The following is a 24,495-nucleotide window of genomic DNA, read 5'->3' as shown; positions in this document are numbered from 1 at the left end:
ACACACACACACACACACACACACACACACACACACACACACACACACACATACATTAAACTGGATGGACCTGTGTCTTTCTTCAACCTTACAATCTTTTGTCACTATGTTACTAAAATGAAATAATATGGATTTGTGCTTTTTTGGCAATTACATATTTATTAATTTTATCAAAAGAAATTAATTTTACATGTAGCATTAACACATTCACATAACATAGGAAAGAACAAAAGAACATACTCCCCCAAACAAAATAATTTCTGCTTCCATACTTAATCATCCTTACTCTATAACACTCGTGTTTACCTTAATACATCACAAGGCACATATTTACACCACTATTACTGGATTCTTTAAAAAGTGTTATAGTTAGAAATTATTAGCAAATAGGTGATGTATGGGTCAGCGATACCAAGTACCGAGTACCGGAGTATAGTGCCCTGAATATCAGGAAGTTGGGTGAAAGAACACCAGCTTCAAAGGCTGCCTGGCTTCCTGACCAATCAGAAAGCCGGGCATTGAGTCATGAGGTGCCATCCGGCTTCCTGATTGGTCAGGGAGCCAGGCTGCCTAGCAACAAGTGAAGCTGGCTTTCCTGATTGGAAAATCAGGATGATGCTTCCATGCACTGCCGGTCAGAGGGAGATCTCCCTTTTACCAGACATTCTGGAATCGGAGGTCAGTATCCGAGCATTTGGGCGAGAACGAGTACTCGCCCAAATACTCGGTTTTGGCACCAATACCTATACTTGTATAGGTATTGGTGCATCCCTACTTAAAAGTGTGTATTTATTTCTCTTAAGCAAATGAATCTAATAGGATGTGGTACCCCATAGGCCAACCTATCTTTTTAGTCAATATCATTTAATTCATATGCATATGGGGAGGGGGAGTGTATGTCAATTAATCAATTAGTAACTGATTAAGACACATGGGATGAAAGTTTTTTTACACTAAGGGCCATGGCGGTGCATTAAAATCAATGGCAAAACAATGACTGCATTCCGGTCCAGAGCAATCTGTAAAAATAGTGCTTGCAGCATTTTTGTAGATCGCTCTGGACCGAAACTCAGGCTTTGTTTTGCCACGCGTTGTGGTTCATGCAATTGCACTGCTGGTGGGGGTGTGGCTGCAGTGCCATTGACTTTAATGCACCACCACACCCCCTCGCCCCTAAATGCAGGGGGAGTTTATTATGCGATTACAGTGCGTTCCAGAGGCTGACCACTCTGAAACACACTGTTTGGGGTGTGAACTGGCCATAAGGCAAGACAGGTAAAGGCTATAAAGATAATATAAAGATAATAATACACTTTTTGATCAGACAAAACCAGAAGGTAGGCCTAGCTCAATAATATAGATAAAACATAAACTGCTGTAGGTTAATTCAGTGATATAAATATAAGATAAACACTGTAGATTAATTCAGTGTGCCATGTTATAGAAGACTGCAGGAAGAGTTTCACGCAAGATGATTTTCACACAGAGAAACAATAAAGCAGAGGTTAATTTAGTGCACTATGTTACAGACGAAAGCGTGGATAGTTTTACATAGGATGAGTTTCACACAGAGAGCCAGCAAAGCAAAGGTTAATTCAGTGTACCTGTAAAGGAGCATAGAAGAGACAATAATATGATGAATTTATGATTTGAAGGTTTTGCAGACAGAACCAGAAATGAAAATAAGTATCTTCACCAGCTCACCTAGGTATAGTGATAAGCTTGCCATTTACTCACATAAGGTAACAGGCATCACAAGTTTATGTTTTGGGACCTTGCAGGATTCCTTTGTCAAGGCAGAGAAAGGAATCCTGCAAGGTTCAGAAATGTCCGCTTGTGATACCTGTATCTTTATGTGAATAAAGGAAAAGATTATCACTATACCTAGGTGTGCTGGTGAAGGTCCTTCTTTTCTTATGATTACAAGGTGGCACCATCCACCAAATTTACTAAAGTACCCTGGATGAACTGTGGACATGCATGTAAGGTGTGCAACGGATACAATACACCTTTTTTGAGAACCAGAAATGAGACTCAAAGGATGGGAGGTGGTCAGAGAACGTGGGGGTTCAATGTGGGGGAGACAACACAAATGCAAAAAAGCCAGCAAAAAATATCCCTATGCAAAAAGTATCTGCACTACTAGAAATCAAACCACATACTATAACATAAAAAATCCACTTTATGAGAATAATGGCAACATATATCTCATGATTAATATATAAACTGTAAACAAACACATGATAAAAAGCATTTACAATCTACCCCAAACAAACCCATCCATCAGTTCACTGATTACTGTAGCTAAATAAACCAGCTTCTAAGGAACTCAATATAGGTCCAAAACTGGAATGACCCAGGTAATTAATCAAAATCACACCATTTACATTGCTATAGGGAAAAGTGCTACTATATATAACAAAAAGTACTACATCAAGAATATACTAAAAGTCAAAATGTAGTAACCTGTGTGAGCAAAAGATAGTGCAGAAGTAAAATATCTTGTCAGCATACTTCCTGCTTTAGAAGTTTGTCTTTATTGACATTCTTGCAGTATATCAAAAGAGCATTGCAATGTTTCGGAATCAATGGTTCTGAAATAATGCAGTTCTTTCTGACAATGCACCAGTCATATCAGCACCTCTTTTGTTATATTCACAACAAAAAAATTGCACATTCCATTCACAATAGGTTGGACTTGATGGACATGTGTCTTTATTCAACCTCAAATACTATGTAACTATGTAACTATGGTAGTTTCACAGGCGATATTCAGTGCAGAACTGATGCATTCAAAATTCCACATGTACCACAGCCCCAATTGCTTTGTCAGGAATAGTCCACACTGGGGTCACATTTTGCATTGAGTTTTTACTAATCAGTCATGCTGCATTGAATCTTTTGTTCACGCAGCTTACTATATTTTTGACTTAGGGCTTTTAATATATTCTCAATGTAGTACTTTTTGTCATGTATGTAGCACTTTTTTCTATAGACATGTATATGGTATGATTTTGATTGATTGCATTCAACAGTGACTGGGTCATACCAGCTCCTCATATGCAGTTCTTTATGGGCGCACAGCCCACCTGAGACCCCATCCACCCCTTCTGAGACCCTGCACAGTCCTCCTGAGACATCAGGCCACCCCCACGGAGGAACACAGAGTATATAGCTTCATATTATTCTGCATGGCTGTATAATATATTGCTGGGATTTGTAGTCCTCTATAGCTGGTGGTATTCTGCATTGCTGTATAATGTATTGCTGGCCTCGAGAGTCAGCTTGTAGCATTTTTTAACGGGTATGTAAATGTGACCTTTTAAAGTGGTGCCTTGTGTGGTAAAGTTTAGCAGTTTCCATAGCAGCAAGTACATATGTTTATGCTGATGTAAGATTTCCTCCTTTATAAAGTTAGGGAATAGTGATGGGCTTGGGCGTGTTCGCAGCTCCACGTGCCGAGCCCGCCAGGAAGCTGACAGCGCCACAGCACCAATCACAGGCACTGAGACATATCCCGATCTCTGCAGCTGCGGACCGGGATAACGTCTCAGTACCTGTGATTGGCGCCGTGGCGCTGTCAGCTTTCTGGCTGGCTCTGCACATGGACCTGCGCACATGCCCGAGCCCATCACTATTAGGGAATAACCCAAATCATCTGCTCCACTTTGACCAGTGTGTGATGTCACCTATGAAAACCCTTTCTGAGTGTCATCTACACCATGTATATAGTTACAATTATAGGAGTGGTGTCACTGCGCCTGAAGAGAGCAGCACTTTATGAGGCTATTTTGAGCCTCACTTCCGCTCTGCAGCATTCAGAAAGGCCCAGCTAAGCCACATAGGATAGGCTTGAATGAAGCAATTTCAAGCCTCACCTCCGTGGTGGATCAGTGTCTTTAGACCCGCTTCTCTGCTCTCTTCTTTTGGTGCGGTGGCACCCCTCCTGATCCACCATGGAGGTGAGGCTTGAAATCACTTAATTCAAGATTATCCTCCATGACAGTTTAGAAGGGACACTGCCAAGAAAATAGAAGCGAGGCTAGAATCAGCTCTTTAATTAACAAAGCAGTAATGGAGAATGAGGTTTGAAGCCTCACCTCTGTGGTGGATCAGGAGGGATGTCACAAGTGTGGGGTGGTGCCGGGGGTGTGCATGGAGTACTTCTCCCGGGGGGAGCAAATCTAAATCTTTGCCCTAGTGATGGAATGTCTAGCTTCACCACTGACTTAAATGTAATTGCAGTGTGTACCACCCACCGTATTCACAATAAACAGACCCAACTTTGTCAGGGCTACCTTTTTGTGGGTGTCAGTAAAAATGTCATTATAGCTGCCCCCCCCCCCCTCCCCCTCCTTTTTGGTTTCATTTGTTTTTGTTTTTTTCTATAACCCTTTAGTTTCTGACTAAAAAAAAAAAATTTGAAATCTAAAAAAAGGATTGGTTGATATTGTTTTAGTGGAGTTTGTTTTAGTGGAGTGGAGATATTGGAGTTTAGTGGCTTAGTTATATTTTTTAAAAGGAAGTATATTTTGTTACCTAATAATTTTGATAGGGCATTTTATTTTTGTCAAGGTCAGCAGCGTGAACTTGTTGCTGACACAGGCAAAGCTGCCTTTTGTTAGCAGTAAATCTGAATTTGTGGTCTGTGTTGTACCACTGTGGTAAGTACCCAGCCACCATTTTTTCACCCAGAAGGCCATCCCTGCCCTTCACCAGCACATGACTACAGACCACAGGCGCATAGCCCTGCAAGTATGGGTAGGGATGTTACATGTCTTTTCCAGTGCATTGACTAAATTGGATGGCAGCTGGGAAGGATGCATAAAAGAGCACACCTCTGAAGTTGGTGGTGCCACCCTGTCTCATACAACTTGGTGATAGCAACAGCTCAGTCACCTCTACCCCCTGCTCCTCCTTGGTCTCATCTGGTGAATAATCAGAACCAGTAGTCCCTCTCAAGAGACCAAGAGCCTACGCAACAGCCCGGGCAAAATGCTGTCATGTTGCATTGCAGCTTGTATGCTTTATCGACAAGAGTCACACTGGAGCAGAGACACAATAAGCTCTGCAGGGGCAGGCACAGAGCTGGCTGACCCTATGCCATCTTTTTCCAGGAAAGGTCATGTGTGACAATGGCACCAACCTGCTGTCTAAAGTTCACACACATTCCTTGCCTGACATATATCCTCAACCTGGTGGTGCAGTGGTTCCTAGTCAGGTACCCTGGCTTTCAGGATGTCCTGCGCCAGTCCACAAGAGTGTGTGGCTACTTCAGGTGGTCATAACCAGCCATTGCTCAATTGCCTCATATGTGATATGCTCAAGCACTGAAATGTAACCTTGGCTATTCTACAGTGGCTGTACTTGCATTGGTGGGCCATCAGTGAGTATTTGTGTGAGTGCTGGACAAGGAAAGGCGCTAGGGATCTATTTTTTTTTCCACCACATCAGTGCCCCTACATTCAGGATGTGTGTACCATGTTTTCAGCGTTAGTGAGAAGGAGGACATGAAGCAGGCATCCAAGGGTACATTTCACCACTCCCAAACATTGGGAGTTGTACATGGATGAGGTCAGATGGTAGAGAACACTGTTGCTCTCAGCAACATTGAGGACACGGGTTCCTCTGCCACCAGAAATTTGTGGCAGATGGGCTCATTCATGCTGTAGTGCCTGCACAAGGACCCCAGGATTCGATCCATCATGGAGAGGAACAATTACTGGTTGGCCACCCTTTTGGATTCACATTAGAAGCCAGACCTCATCCTGTTTTCAAAGCGATAGCAAAAAATGCCCCATCTGGAAGAGGTGCTGCGTTTGAACCTCTTAACATAATTTCCAAAGAGTAGCAGGATTCTCTTTCATTGCCAACATGCCTTGGATTCCAAGGTAGATGAAAGAAGGAGCAGCGCTGGTAGTGGCTGCCTAAGCAAGTCCTTCTTCGCAAGTCCTTCTTCAGGCCGGGATTTTGGCAGTAGTCACCGTGGGTGCCTATCCCATATGATATTTGATTATATGTGGTCACAGGCAAATGTTGACACCCTTAGAACGGATGACTCCTTTAACTTTTGGTTGTCAAGGATAGACCACTGGCTTAAAATTGGCCAGTATGCATTCGAGCTGCTGGAATGTTCTGCAGCCAGTGCACTTTCAGAACAGACATTTAGTGAAGCAGGTGGTTTTGTGACAGAAAAAAAGGAATCTGACTGTCCCCAAACACAGTTGACCGTGCTTACCGTTATAAAATATACCAGCCCTGGATCAGCAATGAGTACCAAACCCCTGCAGCTAATGTTTTTTGTCTTTGAATCTGGCCTCAAAAACAATTTTTTTAGCATGTAGCATTACCTTGTTCTACCTCCAATGCTGGCTTGTCATCATTATCATCTCTTGCCACTGCTGCAGGTCTGCCTGCATTACCATCTACTGCTGCCTCTACAGCTCTAGTCTGGTGCTTTGTCGTGGTGTCACACATAATGTTTCCACAGTTGCTCCTGAGCTGTCAAATTTGTGCAATTATTTTCTGCAAGGTCAAGATGTTGTGCCTAAATGTTTATGGTGTATCATGCTGCTCTGGCACTGTTAGGGTAAATATATTACAATATATGAAATATATTACAATTACGCTCATGCAGTGTGTACCATATTCCTTCCATTTTCCTATATAAACTCAATTGTTTTGCAAAAAAAGTTTTTTGTATTCCTCCAAATATAAATGGGGATTTGGCTTAGCCAATGTGGTCTACAATAAATATAGGTATGCTGTGTATAGGGTATAAGGTATGCTGTGTGTGGTATAAGGTATGCTGTGTGTGGTATATTACTTCAATTAGAATCTGAGAAAATGTTTAAATTCTATTTTAAATGTTTAAATTCTAATGTTTACATTTCTATTTCATATTGGCCGATTTTCATGTTTGTCCGAATCCGAATGCAAATGTCTATAAAACACTCTATTTTTTATTTCACAAAAAAACCTGCCTTGTTTTTTCCTGTTACATTACTGCCCAATTGAGCTGCATACAGACACTGTGCTACATGTCTGGTTATTGTCTCTGTAATATGGTTTTGTAATTTTTATTTCAAAATAAAGCCTGCATTGATTCTCCCTCTTATATAACAGCCTAGTAAAAAGGCTTCCATGATTTATTTATTTATTTCAGGTATTTATATAGCGCCGACAATTTACACAGCACTTTACATAGTTGCACATTCACATCACTCCCTACCCTCAAGGAGCTCACAATCTGAGGTCCCTATCTCACATGCATACATAGAGGGCCAACTTAGAGAGGAGCCAATTAACCTTCCAGCATATCTTTGGAGTGTGGGAGGAAACCGGAGTACCCAGAGGAAACCCACGCAGGCACAGGGAGAACATTCCATGATGTACAATAAAGCCTGCATTGTATCTCCCTCTTATATAACAGCCTAGTAAAAAGGCTTCCATGATGTGCAGCATGTTTGTGCTTCATTTGTGGTTCTTGTCTCTGACATAATCCACTGCAATGTTTTCTTCTTGATTTCTTGCTCTTCAAATGTGGCCAACTGAAAAGGCTTGCATGATTTGGAGTGTGTATGTGCTTTATTTATGACTCCTGTCTATCACATAATACACTGTAATTTTCTATTTCATCTGGCTATAGTCTTTTAAATATGGCACTGTAATTCTAATTTCTTCACATGCTATGCTATTAAAATGTTTTGCCACTGCTTGGAAATTTTGATGACATTTAGGAATTTAGCTTTATTTTATTTCAAAGTGTAACCCTTATGATAGATTGTAGATCTATTCTGTTTACTACTTCAATTGCTTAATTCTGGCCTTTTACTGCTAGATTAAAAAAAAAGCATGTGTTGCATGAATACCTAAAAAAATGTTTTTTTTTTTCAAGTGAAAATTAATAGAGGTGCTTCTGATTTAAAAAAAAAAACAAAAACATACAAATTGATCCCAGAATAAAGTGTAGTTGATGCCATTCTGGAGACTTGTTCTGTAACCCCACATATAGCTTAAAAACATCAATAGAGCATGTCATTTAAGAATTGGGTTGTACAATCCCTTGTCTATTAGTCCTGAAAATGAACAAAATTGATTTTCAAGATTCACTCCCCATTAACTTCAATGGGTTCACATTAAAGTGTGCAATTTAAAAGGAATTTAGCAAACATGCCTGTGAATCAAGCCCACGTAAATTTGCTCATCACTAGTGGGAAATGATCCAGCTGTGCTTTACTACAAATCCCAACATGCCTCTGGGAGTCATACCTGTAACTGTCAGTCTTGCAATAACTCATGAGACTTGTAGTTCCACAACAGCTGGAGGTCCGGATTTGCCCACCACTGCCTATTGTGCATTCCCAAGTTACATATTGGTACAGCATATTATCCTAACTGTATTAAATGCCATCTAAACTTGCATTTTTCTCTTGTGTGCTCCCTGTGACTTTACTAAATATTGGAAAACAGGAAGTCAGCAAATCAATGTGTGCTGGCACTGAATACCAGTCCCACTAAGGAGATCTCAGGTACAGTTAGGATATTGAGAAGAGATTGGAGGAGCCAAAAAATCTTGACAAGTGGTGCTTAACTTCTTTCATGATCTTCGGGTCAGGTGCACTTTGGTGATTGCAGGCAATGTTGATATCAAGTGGTAGATGTGCTTAATCTTTTTTGGAGAAAATGTATCTTCTAAACACAAGGAATCCATAGCTGTATACAACTTTATCACCTTAAACTAGTCAGTTCACCTAGAAAATCATATAGAACATTTATTTAATCTGGAACTTTTTCATTTTTTTATTAGTATATGTTATGGGAGAGTTAAGCACATTAGTTTTAGGATTAATTTAGTATGAGGGGGTTCCACTCTGATGTTGGAATACAAATATTCATATAAAAGAACATCTGGGCAGCAGTGACCATAATATGATTTAATTTAGCTTAAGTTGTAAACAACATTCACATACTGGAAAAATAAAAACACTTAACTTCAGGAGAGCAAATTTTCCCATGATGAGGGCTGCTCTTAAAGACTTAGAGTGGGAGGGAATATTTTCATCGAAAAACACTGAACAAAAATGGGAATGCTTCAAAACAATTGTTTGCAACCATACAGCAAAATATATTCCAGTAAGCAATAAGTTTAAAAGGCTAAAAGTAAAACCCATGTGGCTGACATCCAATGTTAAAAAAGCCATAAACAATAAGAAAAGGGCGTTTAAACAATATAAAAATGAAGGAACACTGTCGTCATTTGAAAGCTATAAAGAATATAATAAAATATGTAAAAAGGAAATAAAGCTTGCAAAGATTCAAAACGAGCGACAGGTTGCAAAAGATTACAAGATTAACCCCCAAAAATTCTTTAAATGTATTAATACTAAAAAAATCAGGTTGGAGCATGTTGGCCCCTTAAAAGATAACTCATAGTTGGTAACTGGGGACAATAAGAAGGCAAATCTATTAAATACTTTCTTCAGCTCTGTGCACACCAAGGAACATGATATAGCTCAAGTCCATAATGGGGATAGCAGTGCCATACCCTCTACCGAACCACAATGGCTGACTATTGATATGGTCCAGAAAAGGATAGAAAAATGTAAGGTGAATAAAGCACCTGGACCAGATGGCTTGCACCCACGTGTCCTCAAAGAATTGAGCTGTGTAATTTCAAAGCCATTGTATCTAATTTTTAGAGACTCTCTAACGACTGGCTTGGTACTGATGGATTGGCGCAAAGCCAATGTGGTGCCTATATTTAAAAAGGGATCAAAGTATTTACCAAGTAATTACAGACCTGTAAGTTTAACCTCAATAGTTGGGAAGATACTTGAAAGTTTGATCAAGGATCACATGCAATTGTTTTTGCTTGAAAATAATATCATCAGTGATAGTCAGCACGGATTCACAAAAGACAGAAGTTGTCAAACAAACCTACTTTCTTTTTATGAGGAAGTGAGTAACAAATTGGACAGAGGAATGCCTGTGGATATAGTATACTTGGACTTTGCAAAAGCATTTGACACAGTTCCCCACATGCGGCTAATGTATAAGTTAAGTTCAGTAGGTATAGAGTATTCAATCTGTAATTGGATAGAAAACTGGCTTAAAGACCGTATTCAGAGAGTGGTGATCAATGATTCGTACTCTGAATGGTCTGAGGTTGTTAGTGGTGTTCCCCAAGGTTCAGTGTTGGGTCCCTTACTGTTTAACCTATTTATAAATGACATAGAATTGGGGATTAAAAGTACTATTTCTGTGTTTGCAGATGACACCAAGTTATGTAGTGGAATACAGTCCTTACAGGATGTCTCCAACTTACAAGCAGATCTGAATGCACTGTGTGATTGGGCATCTATTTGGCAAATGAGGTTTAATGTTGATAAATGTAAAGTTCTGCACTTGGGGACTGGAAACGTGCATGTGTCCTGTACTCTAGGGGGAGTATGTTTGGGGGGTGTCAATGATGGAGAAAGATCTGGGTGTTCTGGTAGATCATAGACTGAATAATAGCATGCAATGTCAAGCTGCAGTTTCTAAAGCAAGCAAAATACTTTCTTGTATTAAGAGGGGTATAGACTCCAGAGACAGAGACATAACATATGCGGTTCAGTTTTGGGCACCAGTTCACAAAAAGGATGTTGTGGAACTGGAGAAAGTGCAGCGAAGGGCGACCAAACTCATAAGAGGCATGAAGGAGCTCAGCTATGATGAACGATTAACTGACCTGAATTTGTTCTCTCTGGAGAAGAGGCGATTAAGGGGGGACATGATCACCCTGTATAAATACATAAATGGTCCATATAAAGAACTTGGTGCCAAATCATTCACGTTAAGGTCACTGCAAAGGACAAGGGGGCACTCTTTGCGTCTGGAGGAAAAGAGGTTTAACCTTTGCATACGTTAAGGATTCTTCACAGTTAGAGCTGTGAAAATGTGGAACAGACTCCCCCAGGAGCTTGTTCTAGCTAGCTCGGTTAATTGTTTTAAAAAACATCTGGATGTATTCCTAAATGCACAGAATATTACTGGTTATTGAGTTCTTAGAGGTATATTAAGCATCAGAGAGCGTTGATCCAGGGAATATCCGATTGCCTTAGGGGATCAGGAAGGAATTTTTTCCCCTGTTGAACCAAATTGAAACCATGCTTTATAGGGGTTTTTTTTGCCTTCCTCTGGATCAACATTGGGTAATTGTGGGCATAGTGTTCTGTTTAGGCTTTTCTTCTTTTTTTTTCTCTACAGGTTGGACTCGATGGACTTGTGTCTTTTTTCAACCTGACTAACTATGTAACTTTATTATGGAGAGTGCAACCGGTGGTGCTGAACATACAATAGCAGACAATAGCAGACGGGAACACCCAAAGCTCCTAGGTGGACAAGAGGAGACTTGAAAGAAGAAGAAACGATGGCAAGGAGAAATTTCTTCTGGAATATTTAAGACATACAGTATAAGAAGGGACATCATCAGCCCACCAGGCTCCATTTTTATCTGGATTACTATTTTTTCAAGATTGGCCATTTAATCTTCTCTAACTGCAAGAAAACAGAAATGCAACTTAATTAATATTAAAACAATGCATTTATTTTTTATGAAATCAGAATTATCCTTTAAACATTATATTTTATATTAAGCTGATATTGCCATAATTATCAAATATTGCTCCTGTAGTTCAGAAATAAATAAAACGTTACTGCTACATGATGAACTCATAATTCCCGTAAAATATCCTATCAGACTACCACAGTGTTTATAGCATTTGTATCTTGTGGAATTAGAACACTGAACAAAAACAAAAAACTCTTCTATTGTAAAGTGCAAGTGCTAATCCATTTACCTTACTAAACATTTTTTTCTGATTATATTCTTGATCTCTATTTAGTGCAATCACAGTAGTAAAAACACTTTTATAGATTGAATATGTATTGTAGTAAATATGTAAAAGTCCAAAAGAATAAAAGGTGACAATCTAGGATAATAGATCAAGGGCAAAATCTGTTTTGCATATGCACACCTTTATTTCACAGTTAAAATGATCTATTATTGATGTTCCTACAGTGTTCATGTATCTTGAGGGATATGTTAAAAGTGAAAATCTCATTGATTTGATAAACTGATCTTCTATAACCTGAAATTTCATTTTACAGAAGTACCAGTATATTCAAGATACAAAAACATGTTATTATTTAAACAGAGGTCAGATTTAAAAATGATGAAAGATAGCTGGAAAAACATTCACATAATTTTCTTCCTCTTGGTAACAACGATATTAGGTCAAAGATTAAAGAGTTTCACCAATAACAAAAATGCACTTTGTGTAACTAAGAACTGCCAAGTTTTCCAACGCAGATTTTCAATACACAGAACTACAGTAGCTGTAGACACAGTGGGGCACACTTACTAATGGAGTAGAGCATGTTCACTTTGCAAACTTTCACTTAGTTAAGTGAAAGCAGCTAAATGAATATGTAATTTTCAAAGGGTACCCAATTAAGTGGACCGAAAATGAGAGAAAAAAAAATGGAATTTTGCTTGCAAATGATTGGATGATCCAAGTCAGCACAGTTTCACCTCATTCATTAAGCTAAGTAAAAATTCACTTTGCAAAGTAAACTTCTCACAATAACACTCACAATAGTACCGGTAGGTGCATGTTAAGGCTTGAATAATGCACTCTTGCTGGTGTGCATTGTGCGCATGCACTGCAATGCATTCTAAAATGCATCACAGTGCTTGTTTCCACCCCCCCTTTTTTAAATAACTTTAATAAACCTGACACTTCATTAGCTCTATGCATGGCAGCACATTGAGATGTGTTATGGTGCGTCAAAACGCATTCCACAAACTGATACATGACCTACCTTTTTATAGCACACACCAGTTGGTGTGACCTGAAGCAATATAACATAAAAGGAGGAAAGATGCTGTCATATACCTAACCCATCCTCTCCTCCAATCACAGAACACCTTGTATTCTCTTTAGAAAAACACAAGGCATTTTGAGGAGCGAGGATGCAACTGGATCACTTCACTGCTTGAGTCGCATCCCTCCCTTCCCACACACATGGAAGCTCAATGTTATGTTTGTTGCATCTCAGTGCTACTTATGAACTCCTGCAGCCTTTTGTTAGCAATTTCCTATCTACATGCATGCAGTGATGACTGCATGGCATTTCTCAGGACAGATGAAAGCATACTATGCCTGATGAAGGGACCCTATGTGGTCTCAAAATATTGCAATTTGCTTGACACTATGGGGTCTATTCACTAAGCTGCCGTAGGCAGCCGAGTAAACGACTGACCTGAAGTGAGCCGAACGCTGTTCGGCTATTCACTTCAGGTTTGTACGGCTGATTTCAGCCGCATATCGGCTGAAATCAGCCATACATCGGGTAGCTTCGGGTCGGCCGAACATGTTCAGCATGTTCGGCCAACCCGAAGTGCAGGAGGAGTACGACTTAGCTGATCCAACATCTGGATCGGCTAAGCCGAACCTCCGGCAGGCTACTCGCTGCTGATCGGTCTATTCTTATGGATGCCGAACAGCAGTGAGTAAATAGCTGAATGCCGCTCAGCAGCATTCGGCTCGTCTGTTCTGCTCAGTCCCTCTGTGGGAATAGTTAAAAAAGGAGAAAAAAAAATAGAAACCGATTGTGCGGAGCTAGCAATGACAGCTAGCTCCGCCCAACTGTTTTCTGCAGGCCGGCGGTTCTGCTGCCGTAAAAAAAAAAGAAGAATTCACCATAGGAATGCATTGCTAGATTCCTATTGGCTATTTCAATTTGCAATAGCCAATAGCAAAATAGCTATTGCACCCGCCCTCTGTTGCTGTCAATCACTAGTGGGGACGTGATGGAGAACCGCAGCAGTGGGCGGGTGCAATAGCTAGTTTGCTATTGGCTATTGCAAATTGAAGCGCCCGGGAGAGTTAGGCTATTTGGAGATCAGTGTCCCTGGTTAGCTAATAACCAGGGACGCTGATCTATCTACAAGTGGCCGGAGCCAGCCGTAAGATCACGGCTAGCTCTGCCAGCTGTCAGAAGCAGGCCAGCTGCTCGGCCAGCTTCGGCTTTCACCTCGGCTCAGTCGAACCGAAGCATATGCCTTCGGCTCCACTGAGCCACCCGGCCGACTTCGGGAGCTGTATGGGCTAGACTGAATAGCCCGTACAGAAGCCCTTCGGTTCTACTGAACCAAAGGGGTCCTGGGGCCGAAGCTAGTCGAAGAATCGGCCGAAGCTACGGCTAGATCCTTCGGCTGCTTCGTGAATAGACCCCTATGTTTTAAAGTCAATACAGGTGTCATTGGATGAAGATCCTCAGTGTTCTGGTAACATACATTACTTCTTGGATTTATGCAGCACCATCTACAAAGTTACTGCAGCACCCACCTAATCAGGGGTTCATCAGTCAGGTGTGTGGTGGGATTTCCACTACAATTCAGACACGGGGAAAGAATGTTTCACACTATAGCAGGAAGTATATGAACAAGGACCTTAAAGTGGACCTTTACCCCCTTACATTAAAAATCACATGAGCATACAGCTCTGCATGCTGATATGAAATCACATTACATTAGTTAAATAAACATATTTTGCTTTTACTTGCAATTACCGTTTTACCACTTCCTGGTCATTGAGAAGAATGGAGAGGAAAGGAAAAATAAGTTATGCAAAGAATAAAAAGTCACCAATTATCTAGAAGTATCTGTTTGTAGATTGTCATTTTTAAACATTTCTATAGATGTTTTTGTTGTTATTTAAAGATATGGGTAAAGTTCCTCTTTAATGGCGGGATCATTAGTTATTATAATAAAAGCTGCAGATTAAAAAATAATTAAATGACTTTGTTAATAACATTAACATGCTAATGATTTTATGAGATTTTAGTGAGTGGGTGACATATAGTTTAAAAAGTTTATCATATTTTCTGTATAAATATCTACCCACTTATTACAATCAGATCTAATTAAAGATTATTAAGTCCATAATGGTGCTATTGGTTTCCTAAAGGAAGCCCTGTTTGTCAGCTTGTAGGTTTGTATCCCCTTTGGAAGTTACAGCCGTGACCCAGAAACATTTTTGCTGCAACTCCCTAATAATTTGATTGCATGTCCTTAAATTGCAATTATGAAATCTTAGTCTTAGAATTTGCATCTGTGTGTGACTTATTCTTCACGTAAGTTGTAGGCCTTGGTTTCTTCTGGACAGTCGAATAAAAAAAAAAGTGAAAATCTCAATGAATTCATCTTTATTTAAACAACGAAATGTTGATCTTTGCCTTAAGTAACAAGCCACATAAAATAAAATAAATACAAAGGAATTGTAACGTTCAGTAACAAAGGCAATATAATTCCCTTGATCTTTAATATCTATGCCAAAGTCTGTTTTACAGATTATGGCCTCAGCTACTGACAAATCTGCTTAGTGAGTTTTTGGCTGACAAATCTGGCAACACAGCCGCTGCCTGTAATACATTCCAAAGGCTAAACATTTTCATAATAGCTACTTTACATGGCTTAGTACGAGTTTCCCTTCAGGACATCAATCTGATTTTTTTTTAAAGTGACAGAGTTAATCTTCACGATTACCCGCAGATTCAGATTTTTTTTAATTAGTGGCTCTTCTTCTAACGCTTTTGTAAGAGGATCAGCCATTTTGCCAATAGATGGGTGTTTCCAAAATAGTGATTATAGTAATTTTTCATGTAACCGGGAGCTGCCATTTGGTTGTCTCCTTTTATGTAGCTGTTATATTACAGCTTTAATAATAAGAAATGGCACAAGAGTGTACGCTGGGCTGCAGAGAAGTTACATATACTCATGCTGATCACACAAGTGCTTTAACATCCCCTGCAACAAAAGGAAACAAAAGAGGGAACTGCAGCAAATGGAATTATTGTGGAACCTGCGTTGTGGTGCTCACGAGATAGTGGTAAACATTCAGTCAAAGCCATATAGGATTTATGGAGAGAAATTAAAACAGCAGAGCTCTCTAAACTAAACAGCGGCAACATATGCAATGTTTTATGTTGATGACAAACAGTTATACCATAGGGTTAACTTGGCACAAATCATACAAGATAAATAGTATATGTGCTATAAAACAAAGGCCTACAAATCTAGTATAGTCTATAAAATATGTGCCACACGTATGCTATAAAACAAAGTATAACAGTCATCATTTCGAAAAGGTCTGTCTAATACATGTGCTTTAAGCTTTTTGCTGCTTGCCTGTGTATCTAAAACTGTTCTGATTTTTATACATTGGAGTTGCGCCTTACTGACTCAGTGTTATATAACCAATGGTTAGCACAGAACCATAGAGTTTCTGTAATAAATTTAACTGTGCACAGTTGAGTAACTTTTAAAGCTGAGCTCCAGGTAGATATAAAAGACACATATTAATGCAGCTCTCTATCTATATCAATATTAATATATCCCTAAAACTATTCTTTTAAATGCATGCCGTGTAAAGACCTGTATTTGGCTACATATAAGCCTCTATGGTCCTTGTACAGCAGAGCTCAGACTTGGGAAGAGGGAGTGTTGAGCTACAGCTCCACTATGCTAATACCTGGCGAAGGCCACATAAGGTCAGGTAACTATTAAATAATTTGTTGTTGACATGTCTCTATCCTTATTAATTAAATAAAACAAACAAACAAAAAAGATCTAACGGAGTACTTCCACAGAAGTAAGGTATTTCCTGCCAAAAGTTGGTCCATCAGCAGAGGGCGGGTACAATGCTAGTTTACTATTGGCTATTGCAAATTTTAAATGTAATGTCCCAATGCTTTTCAATGGGAAAATTCATTTTTTTTTCTCTATTCTGAGATCGCTCGTGTCAGAATAAGGTAAAAAGACTCACTTCACTTCAGATCGGTCATTCACTCGGCTGCCCTAAGCAGCTTCGTAAATAGACCATTAAGAATGGTGGACCTGTGTGCATGTGCTAGGAACCAGTGGGGCAAGGTGGGAGTTTCAGCTCATCACCCCTGCAAAACTGAAATGGCCCCAGGACTGTAGAACTGGGCTTACAGTCTGGTCCGGTTTGAAGGCCTCATTTACATGTAAGTGTTACTAAAATGCAACAGAGAAAAATCAGGTGTCCTCGCCTGCTGCAGACTGTGTGGTGTGGTAGGCCAGATGTTGGATCGGCTGAGTCGAACTCCTTCTGCACTTCGGGTCCGCCGAACATGCTGAGCATGTTCGGCCGACCTGAAGCCACTCAAAGCAAGCCGATGTACGGCTGATTTCAGGCGATGTACGGCTGAAATCAGCCGTACCAGCCTGAAGTGAATAGCCGAACAGTGTTCAGCTCACTTAACTTCAGATCGGTCATTCACTCGGCTGCCCTCGGCAGCTTTGTGAATAGACCCCTAAGAATGGTGGATCTGTGTGCATGTGCTGGGAACCAGTGGGGCAAGGTGGGAGTTTCAGCTCACAACCCCTGCAAAACTGAAATGGCCCCGGGACTGTAGAACTGGGCTTACAGTCTGGTCCGGTTTGAAGGCCTCATTTACATGTAAGTGTTACTAAAATGCAACAGAGAAAAATCAGGTGTCCTCGCCTGCTGCAGACTGTGTGGTGTGGTAGGCCTGTGTAAATGTCAGTACTAGACAGGAAATCGTGTAAGTATATTAAGGAAGTAAATCCTGAGCACATTTTCAGTAAATGTACTACTTTCTAGATCAAAATGGTTGTTAGGAGTGAGATAGAACTTGAAAATTCAATATAGAAATACATACATAATGTTTTTGTTTTTTTGACTATAGGTACCCTTTAAGCTTTTCTTACACCCATGACAGGGAGAAACTGCCATTGATGATGCAAGTGGTTGACCAGCACACACCATACATCTGGTAGGAGGGGCCCCCATTTTTCCAAGGTTAACACTAAAGCTATTTCAAAATAAATTAGCTCAAGTTTATATTGTACATTGGCCATTTAACTAACAAGTTTATATACATGTCAAGTTGATTAAAAAGCAAATCCATGTCTACTGGCCTAGCTTTGGTGGACAACAAAGTCACTTTCTAATGGTGAAAATATATTATTTTAATAATAAAATAAGCATTATAACACCTGATATTATAACAGGAAAAATTCAGTTCATTTAAAGAAGCAATGTAATATAAAGTTCAAAATAAAATTAGATTTCTTCGACACATGAGATGCAAATAATAAGTGATTTAAATAAAAAGCCTTTTATACATTTTGTGAAGTGCTTATATTGTCTCAGTACTATATAATTTCATATATATTGTAAAAGACAAAGGGCCTGACTTACTAATGACTTTCTCTCATAATTGCAGGAAATTGTGCTAATAGTCCAATTTTCCTTGATTGCGCTATCACAAAAATATTTAGTTAGCTAGGCCTTTTTGTTACTGATCTTTGTCTATTTTTTCCCTTGTACGAAAGAATGACTTTTTGCCTGGCGGTAGCACAGAGGAACTTGCCACATGGAACTGGAGCCAGCTGCCTGTCAGTGCAGCTTACTGTTACTAAAATTCCCTACCAATAAATGAATGGAACAAGAACTATATTTGACTTCTTTGTCTTATGCTTTATAAAAATTACACATGGCTGAACGTTTCCAATAAGCCTTTTAAGTGAACTTGAACAGTTTTAGGCTAAGTCACTTCTCAAGGTTTTGTGAAAATGTAATTTTTCATTAATCATACAATGTTTAGAGAGAATTAAAACATTTATCGAAATAAAGAGATTAAAGCGTATGGATAGTCAAAACTTGTTTTTTCGTTGGCTAAATTAATGAACTTTTAAAACCCCTCTTAGGTTATTTTTTATGTCTGTGTTTTTTTTAGGTTTCACTTCCTGCCCTGGAGACATGGAAACAAGAGGAAATCACACCAATTGAGGGGAATTTCCATCTTAGAAAATTGCCATTGGAATATTTGTCACCAATGGATGTTCTGGTGATGATGCTGGAGTTTTGGACAGTGATGAATCTCACTAGGGGGAACACAGGAACCAATAAAAACTTGACAAAGGGTCTAACCCCTCCCCACTTTATCCAAAACTAAGTAAAACTAAGTGACCTACTTACTTTGTATTTGATTTAATTGAATAAATATTAAAACATATTCTATGACATTATTTGCCACAATTCATAAAAGCTAGGATATTATTTTTAAAGTGCTCAGCAGCCAAGGCTTGAACTTTTCTAATTTACATAGACTCATCCATTAAAACTTTTGTTCTTTAGCTGAAAAAAAGCTGCAAAGGCAGTGGGTGGAGAGTATCAGCAGAGTTCAGCATTTTCTACTGACATCATGCCTCACCACAGGACACAGGACGTTGCTGGACTGATAAGGTAGGGTTGGCGGCACAGACCCGATGTCAGTCATGATCTTCTAAACTGCCTAGTAGGCATGGCTACCGATGATGCAGTTCAGTGTGGAAGCATTCTGTTTACATTCGCTTCAACAGAGCACTCCTATATAGTGAGCTGTAGGAGCATCAAAAGCCCAGGAGCTGATTGTTTCAGTTCCTGAGAGTAGTACTGGAACATGACTGTCAGAGATATCTGGTGGTTCCAGCCTACATGCTGGTGGAGGCTTTGGAGCTGGCACTGGGATGAATAGCCACTATCTTAGTGCTGTTTTAAAAAGGAGGCTTTCATTGTAGGTCCCTCCGTGGGTTCTGGAACAAAGTATTTTGTATAATCTCCCATTTTACCCCATCGCCTATCTCCCCATGGCCAGAACTCGCCATCCTACATATCAACATTGATAATTTCCTACCTGATATTCGCACTATCATCGTACATATCCTATATGCAGCCAAATTTTTAATTACTCGCAGGTGGTTACAACCAACTCCCCCAAACATCAGAGACCTGATTATGCTGAATAATACCCAATACTCCTATGAGAAAATGTTTGCAATGAAGAGTAAAACTTATCCTGCATTCTTTTCAGCATGGAAAAAATGGATTACACACCCCTATTGCAATGTCTGATTTCCCCTATTTGAGAGTACACAACTGGTACACACCTTACTGTACCCCTCTTTGTCTTCTCTCCCTTCTCCCCCCCCCCTCTTGTTTCCCCCTTCCAAGTTCATTAGAAAGAAAAACGTACTAAGATATTTAGCTTGATACGGCATAATACTCTATGCATGGTTTTTATTTTACTGTTAACACTACTGACTGGTTAATGTTTCATACACCTGTGAGTATTTTTCTTTTTTTTTCTTACCAAATGTCATCTTGCTATATTACATGACTTGACTTTAATAAAGAAATATTGAGATTAAAAAGGAGGCTGTGACTCAATTGGTTAAGAAAACTGTATACAGTGATACAATCCTAAAACATACTTTAAGATACATTCTGGGTTTAAATACACTTTAAAAATACTTTTCAGTAAAGATCCTGTATCCTGACATCAACCATTATTTCTCTATTTAATTTTTCTTTACACTTTATACCTTTTGCAAACACAGTGGATGCATGGCAGTCCATCAGCATTCCCTTACCGTCTCCCTGACCTGTGTTCTACAATAAAGACTTGCAGAGCCAGCAACCATCTTCTGAACCTTGCACTGTTTCCTTTTTCTGAGCTATCTACTGTATGGTCTGTAATGAATTGGAACCAAAATACCTCAATAACTCTAGGATCCACTTAATGGCATTTCCTTTCCACTACTGAATAGTTCCTTTTTGAATGGGTTAGTTACGACTCAGGTATGTCCTTGGATGTTCTTCTACATTAATTTCCTGGGACAAGACTTCTCCAAGGCCAACATGGGTGTTTTATGCACATAGAAGAGGTTAACAGCAGTGCAGTGTGGATGCCCCCCCCCCATCAGCAGCCATTCTCCAATGATCACTCCTGTCATCATCTTTGTTGGGTAGATGCATTACTGGTCACATCTGGGGCAAGCTCAGATGGAAAGCAGTCCACAATGCACTGAGCACTTTTCCAAGCATGCACCTTTCTCTGACTTGTCTCCTAGAAGGGGAGGGGGTTACAGTATCTTAAGCCACCCATACCTTGTGCCTAGTGGGTTTTTCCAGTCTGCCTGTGACACTCACTCTCTGCACACTATGACAGTGCAGCCTGTGCTTCAAGCATAGGCATCCCATAGGATTACAGAGCTCTGTCTTCACAGCACAGTCTGCCCTCCAAGTGGCTCTACCCCAATCTGCCTATGACTGTCCTGGACTCTCCCAGATATCCATGTACCAAGGGTGGGCCTAACTCCTGCTTGCCAATTATTGTCCTTCACTCTTGGTTGCTATCAATGGGCATATGTTCAGGCCATTCGGAGTCCTTGTACTCCTCTCCCTGTGCTCTGGCAGTTAAGGAGAAGGTCATGCGACCAGGTACAAAGCTTGAACAAGCAAAAAGCCGCAAGCCCAGGTCCATACATGTCTTGTTCTGCACTGTGCCTCTGTGTGGAGTTGACCATCTTGAGAAAGGCATAGCTTTCCTCAGGGCTGCTCTCTGATGACAGTTAGTGAGATGACAGGTGGGGGAATATTCAAGAAGCAGCAGGGGAGGTGGAGGGAGCACAAATCTACAGAATAAGAGAGCTCTTCAGGAACAATGTTCTCTCCAGCACAGTAGTAACACCATTTAATCACAAATCTTATAAGACAAGTAGTCAAAGGCAGGAGTGCCTTAGTTGATCTCACATTGCAGATATACAGCTATGACGAGTAGGAACATGATTACCTAGGCACAAGATGTGCACTGCTATGTTTCAATAGGAATTCAAAATAAAAGGTAAATCTTTCAAGGTACGGCTTAAGCATTATTAACATTCTAGGTGCTGCCTAAGTTTTAAGTTCAAGTTCCCCTCAAGATGATCTACATCAGGGTTGCCAAAATGCTCATCACTTTCAATAGTAAGGTCATACTTTTATATTTTAAAGTCTGTCTTTCTACACTTTTGCTAGTATACCTGGTGTTCCCATGTAGCTAAACATGTAGAAAAGATAATTGAATTTTGCTCTGCATTATTTTATTATTCAAAGAATCTGAGTGAGACATTACTGAATTGCATATTTATGACTTCATATTGTAAATACCAGTTACCATCTGGGAAACTACAATGTTATTTATGTCTGCTTTACTCCACAGCAATAAAATATCAAAGAACAGTTATGAAAATGACATTCAGTTTTCTATAATTTGACACCAAATAAAAGCCTTATACATAAAATGAAAGTTTAAATAAGTGCTGAGAAGATATTGTGAGTAGAGACATATGGGGTGTGTGCAGTTACTTCTTTACATCTTTGGAGCCGGTTTAATCGTATACTTCTGAACTCCACATTTTTAGTAATTTTCATTGAAGTGTAAAAATACCAGACATCCCAGATGACTCAGTACTCCCACACTTTGTAGCTCACATTTGGATGTGAACCCATTCATTTTTGTATGCAAACACAATCAAAGCAAATGCACATTACAACAACTGAGTCAGGTCCATTTGTGCACTCCATGATTTGGCATTGAGGGCCCATACAAAATGAATAGACCCATGCAAGGCACCAAAACTGCACCGTTCGTGAAATCGGGAGCACAAGTGTGGATAAGCTCCTACACCTTCGTGCTGGTCTCTATCAGCACAGAGCTATCAGCACAAGTGTTAACAGTCAACATTTCAGTTTCCTCTGCAGGACACGGTGAGTATAAGGCCTTGTTCACACCAAGCGCAGAGCAGGTGCAGAGCAGATCAGTTGCAGACCGGATCAAAACTGCGTCCAATGTATTCCAATGGTATTTTTTGCTCCAGTTCACATCGCAGCGTGCAGTTGCTCTGGATCTGCAAACGCATCAAAAACACATGCAAATGCCTGTGCCCATTTTAAACTTAAATTATTTTTTGTTGCCAAAAACGCGTCAAAAAGACTAGCGTGCGTGTGCAGAAACCTGACCGGATCTGCTCTGCATTTGGTGTGAACAAGGCCTAAAGATCAAGGGTTCAGTTTAAAGTTAGGGCTTGGTTTAGGGGTTACATAAAATTAGTGAATTAGTTTAAATTGTAGATGTTAGGTTGTATGGTATGATTTTAGGGGAAGAGGATATGTTTTGACTGTTAAAAAGAAGTTAAGTATGAGATTTAGGTGTTTGAGGTGAAAGGTTTAAGCTGAACCCCAGTCAGATTAAACAGAATTCATGCATGCATATGTTCATTAAAAACTATTGATTGTCCAGCCAAAAACAATATATTTAGTTTTAATTTTTAGGGAGGAAGGATTAAAACCACTGTCAAGATCGGGTCAGGAAAATATAGCCAGAGCTGATTTTTTTTATGTTAAAGAGCTGCTGGGGGACTCTTTTTTTAAATTGTATTTGGGCCAAGCTAGAATTGGATATAAAGGTCCGGGCAGGGAGAGTGTTAAGTGTTCAGGGTTGCTCCAGTGTTGGAACATTTTGAAATATGTGGAAAGGGTTTCCATTTGTTTTTCGTAATGACAAATCCTATTGCTAGCAAGCTGTCACCACCAATAATTAATATACCACAAACTGCTTGATGTAAACAAAGCAGTCCGAGTTTTTATTGTTTTGTACTAGAAACAACCGCTAAATTATTTTCTAAGTATTCATTTAAGCTAATTGTTGTTGCCCTTATACTGTTAGTATTACTGTAGTATTTATCGGTTTTATCAAGTGTCTAATGCCGTATGTCAACAAAACATTTTCTATGTGATTTCCCTGTTATTTGCTACCTTTGTATGCATTAAGTAGCCAATGTAATAGCAGACAGATGTGTGGACTGCACAGAGAATTTACCAGACCTTCTGCATTTTAATTAATATTGTGAAAAATATTGTGTGTGTTTTGCTTATGTTTTTCTTCACAGTGGCATTCAGACTGACCAGCTAAAGTAATTGGGGTTGGAACAGAGCAGGGTCACAGAAGTTACAGCTAGGACCTAGCTCTGGCACTTCACCACTGTCCTGAAATCATTAGTCTGTATTGTTTTAGAAAAACTGTAACATGACACTAAAAATTTTTATCAGTAATTGTATCTGTGAGTACATGGACAAGAACTTGTACTTGGTCTGGAAAAAAATGCTATTGGTGCATCCCTAATATATATTGTGAGGATTTGCTCCAAACGGTAGAACATTAAGGACACCGCCACTCGCTTTCACTGTTTTAGGGCTTCTTTGCCCACTTTTATCTACTCACAAATTGAAAGAAACGTCCACACAGGTGTTCCCTCGCAGGGGTTTCCAAACACAAAGTACAGTTTTCTTAATAAAAAAAAAACATTTTCTCGCCTCACCAACTTCAGGTAGGTCCTTTACAAAAACCTCTGGCCACACAGGCTGTTTTCAAAAACGCTAGCCACACAGGCTTTTCCTTTGTTCTCTTGCCACACAGGCGGATTGCTACACAGGCTGCCCTTTTACCACACAGGCGGATTTCCGACACAGGCGATCTGCTCCCCAGTCCACACAGTCTGGTTCTAGGGTGGGGCTCCTTTCTTGGGAGACTGGGAGT

Source organism: Nanorana parkeri, unplaced genomic scaffold, assembly GCF_000935625.1.
Source record: "Nanorana parkeri isolate BGI_ZX_2015 unplaced genomic scaffold, ASM93562v1 scaffold934, whole genome shotgun sequence".
NCBI classification, from domain to species: Eukaryota; Metazoa; Chordata; class Amphibia; order Anura; family Dicroglossidae; genus Nanorana; species Nanorana parkeri.
This window is presented reverse-complemented; position numbering follows the sequence as displayed.